Source organism: Accipiter gentilis, chromosome 16 (assembly GCF_929443795.1).
Source record: "Accipiter gentilis chromosome 16, bAccGen1.1, whole genome shotgun sequence".
NCBI lineage: Eukaryota > Metazoa > Chordata > Aves > Accipitriformes > Accipitridae > Astur > Astur gentilis.
In genome coordinates, this window is record NC_064895.1 from 23,408,051 (window position 1) to 23,412,648 (window position 4,598).

General features: G+C 42.8%; 1 protein-coding gene across 2 annotated transcripts in view; it reads left to right on the plus strand.

Annotated features, from left to right (window-relative positions):
- TNFRSF21 (TNF receptor superfamily member 21) overlaps positions 1-4,598 on the plus strand; it is a 1,117,265-nt gene that overhangs the window by 79,612 nt on the left and 1,033,055 nt on the right. The window lies entirely within an intron of this gene.

The window sequence follows — 4,598 nt, forward strand, 5'->3', positions numbered from 1 at the left end:
TTTTGTGCCTCCTCTTTTTCCTTCAGCTAATACAGAAGCAATGATGCTGCCAGGTTTCATTTTTACATCAGTATTCAACCATTTTCTTCCTTTTGAGCAAAGACTAGATACTGTCTTTAGCCTAGGTCTTTATTTAAACCTGGAGGCACAAAATGCAATGGGATAAACAAAGGGACAAGTTAATATTTACTTTCCACGCCTAACACAACAGGGGTGGTGTATTTCTGATGTTGATTCTCAGTGATAATTTATCAAAAAGGTATAGAAGGCACAAAGCACACACTGCATCAAAAATAGTACTTCTGGAGATGCTGGTTTAGATTCTTAGCCAGAAACCCACACAGTTCTTAAAACAACAAATGGTACATGCTACTGTATTCATTTGCAGGATTTTCTGCTACTTAATAGCTGTATAAAATAAAATATTTATCTCCCAACTTTGTCCCTGCCAAGCACAGATATTATTTTGTAGGGGATGGCGAGCTGGACTGCATTTGTTTGAAGAGTGGCAAAGGCTCGTTTGGCTAACCATACTGAAATTATTCTGAGATTTATAGAACATCTATGTAACCATAGAGAAAATAGATTTCCGGACAGGCCAGAATGTGTTGTGAAGGAAGGCAGTGCTGACTCATGCAGACTGAATTATGGCAAATAATATTTTGCCAACTGCTGAGCAGACACAAGAGTTTTACTTGCAAAACCTAACTGCAGTGCAGGCAGGCAGAAACATTCAAGTACCCATAAATTTCATAAGTTTCAAGTGCTGACAGTAACAGAGTAGTGGCATTAAGCAAGGTTATTTGTTGCAATTTGCAATCCTTATGCTGTAATTAGTAAATAATACCTTGGTAAACCAGAGCTGCAAGTTCATTTCAGATGCATTTGTTTCTCCACACTCATGTTTTAATGCAAGCCAAGAAGCCAGTCGAATCCCAGTAGGCTGGTATCCCTACTGCATTTGCTATAAATGCATTTTTTTCCAAAGCTTTCAGTTTTAGGTGCTAGAAACATGTCATGGGGTACGTGTTGTTAGGTTATGTGATAACAGCTCATGTGCATGCCAAGAGGGAGACAATGGTGGGGAAGAGCAAAGAATACCCAGCCCAGCTACTCATCACAGGGGCCACCAGCCCATCAAAGGCTGGGGCCTTTCCCAGGGCTGTCCCAGCAGAGCCATCAGCCCCCGGGGCCAGGCGTGAAACTCATCAAGGTGAGTCTTGGGAGCAGCTCTCCCGGACTATGGGGGTTACTGCCTTGGGGGTGTGCTGCACTTTATAGGATGCAGGCAAAGAGCATTTTAGGATTGCACAGGATTTACTATGGAATGTTTAGGGGAGGAACCAAAGGTGGGGAAAGAGAGAGATTTAGGTGATTTGGGGAGGAACAAGTGCGGGAAATAGAGGGGCCTTGGTGGATCATACGTTCAGGTGCCAGCAACTGGTGAGACTGGAATCCAGGAACCAGTGCCACTCTTAAGTAGTGTACCTCATAGTGTACCTCTCACCCAAATTTTGTGAGGTTCTTTGGAATTACATGTTGCTTTTAAGGGTTGAACGATGTAACAATCAACTTTGAAATGAATCTTCTCAGATCTTTCAGAACATTTTGTGAGTTGCCGTGAAAAGGAAAGTTTTCCAGATTAAGAGATTTCTGGAAAGATGCAGGCATGCTATAGAGGAATTAAGTACTATGATAAAGACAGGAAAAACAGTACAAGAGAGTAAAGTAAACGTATGATTAATAACATAATTAATAAAATCAGGGATTTGTTGGCAGGGCAAACAGATCACTCTGGTTTTAAGCCTGTTTATGGAAGTTTACGCAAAAGCTCTGTTGATGAAACACGGAAGTTTCCCCTGACTGTGACTCTCGCTCGACAGATGCAAAGCTGACAGTTTGAGGCGCTACTGCCCCCCTCTGCCTGACATTCTGCCGGATTTTTCCATGAGAGGCAACAGAAGCTAAGACAAACTCTTCCCCCAGCTGCTGCAAGTAACAACATTGTGCTGTACCTCCAATCAGTGGCTTAAAGTTGTTGCATTCAGGGGGTTGGGCCTAGTTTTGCAGTCTTTCACCAAAACTGAGTTGACGTTTTAGATCTAGGCGTTTTCTGCACTTGAAAGTTATTTTTGAAGAGTGGTTAGTCTTTCAGGGCAAGTCACATTAAAGTTTAACAGAGTTCAAGCCAGAGCTGAAATCAATGGACTGTGAAAAGAGACCATACTATCAGTCATTAAAGCTTCACCTGAATTTTCATGCAAGGTTTGTCTTGCTTTCATCCTGCTTCTTGCTTTGGTAAGGGAAACCTACAACAGTTTGCTGATCTACTGCAGAGTCACTAAAACTGCATCAGTTGTCTAATGAGTCTAATATTTCTGTCCAATAATCCTCACCTGTCTGTGATCTTTAACCTTCAACTCTTAATAGTTTAAAGCAAAATTATCTTTTTGTCCTATGTCAGCAATGTCAGGAAAGGGGCTTTTACTGCCTAATAAAAAAAAAAAATCCATTGGCACTTGGCACTGGCAGTCCTTCCAAAGAGATACTGTGCTGCATTGCTGCAGTCAAATTTGCTTTTCCTCTTCTGCACTGGGATCATCTTGATTGGATGTCACTGCCTAGATAAGTATCTTGGCACTTAGCGTGCATATTAACTGGAGTGACAGCTGCAAACATGGTAGTTTCAATCTGCTAGATATACCAAGTGTACAACAGTTGTGTCCCATGTTTCTGCCACACTGAAATCCTGGACCATTTTGTCTTAGAAGGACCCAGCTCAGTCCTGCCTAAGTAGCACTCACTAGACTGAGAGGATTTAAAATCAGATGAAAGAGAGGAAACTCTAACACAGTGTCACAGCAAAGGAAAGGAGCTTTGTCACTGTTTGAAGGATGTCAGAATAACAATAGGTTCCTGGTAAAACTCACAAGATCTTTGTTTAACATCATGAAGTCTTCATCAGTCCCGGAGTGGTAAACAAGAAACAAGTAACTTCATTGGCATTACTCCACGTCAATCAAACTCTGCATTGTCCAGGTTACAATGGAGAAACTTACCCCTGCATCCCCAGGCTATCCTCCTTGACTTCATCCCTCCATCAGAGAAACTACACAGGGAAAGCACATATAAATTCCACAGCGATAAAGCAGCTTTGAATCAGACCTTGCAATAAGTCTGATTTAGGCACAAATTTAAGGCACAAATCCACAGAAAAGTTTAGTTCCAGTGCTTGCAGAACTACTTTATTTTCTCACCAGACCCCCAACCTTTTTCAGTGCGGAAGATGAATAATGCTTGCAAGATGAATGGTGCTTACTGAATTGTTACTTTAAAGTTTTTATAATCCTCATTATTCATTGTATAGCCTTGGGTTTTATTTAATACACACCATTCAGAACCAGTACTGAGTAGAAATATATTTTAGTTATTTTTCTCTTGGGTTTTTATGTTGTTCTTACTGCCATAGGTGCTTCACAAATGCAGCTTTCTCTTCACAAGATTCCTGAGGCAAATTAATATTAGTATCTTCATCTTACAAATGAAGGACAGAAAGGTGGAGCAGTTTAAGCAAGAACATTTCAAACATCTGCTATTTTTGGTTATGTCTCGAGAGGCACAAAGGCCTTACTTGAAGGACTTGCTCTGTGTAGCTGTCATGGTTTCATCTGAAGCCAGATGTGCTTTGTTTCCACATAGCCCACCACACATAGCTCAAGCCAGCACCGCAGAAATGAAAGCCTGGTACAAGCTACAGCACAACGCTTCAACATGCAAAGCAATTTAAGCGATCGCTTGCCACCATCCCACCTTCCTTCTGTTCCCAGCCATATGTTCCCCTCCCCTCGCACCAGTGCTGGCACCTGCCCGACTCCTTCAGTGAGCTAAACCTAGAGAAAGGAATAAAACCGTGCCATTAGTTTTTGACAACAAGTTATGGAATAAACTTCATATTCATAACAATGTATTATTATAAGGTATATTTATTATTAGTTTGTATTATTAATAATGCTGAAATAGCTATTTTATTTATGAATAATTATGCATTCATATATTAATTTACATAATTATAAAAATCTTTCTGTATGAATAGTCGTTATTAAATATATAGTTATTATCATTGGACATTATTTGCAATTTTTCTTAAATTACTTATAAACGATCATAAATTTTACATGCAATAGCAAAACCGGGTAAGTTTTTGACGCCCTACCACCAAGCAGGGTAAGGGCCCACCGCCGGCAGCCCCTGCCACAAACAGGCCCACGGCCCTTGAAAGAAATTTCATTTTCACGCGTCAGCGATCAATTAATTACCAGCAAAACGCCTTCTGCTGCCCACCCCCGGGACGCGTCCCCCGCTCCCCTCAGCCCCTCACAGCACCCGCTCCCGCCCACCCTCCGGCTCCCCGGCGGTTACACGCGGGACACGCCCCCCCTCGCCCTCATTGGACAGCTGCTCCCCCTGCCCCGCCCCGCCTCCGGGCGGGCCGAGGCGGGTCTGCGTCACGGGGCGGGGTTTTCGCCAGGCGGAGGCGGAGTTTCGGCGGCCTCGCGCATGCGCGCTGGTGAGGCGGTTTGCGCGGCCCCTGCGCGGCT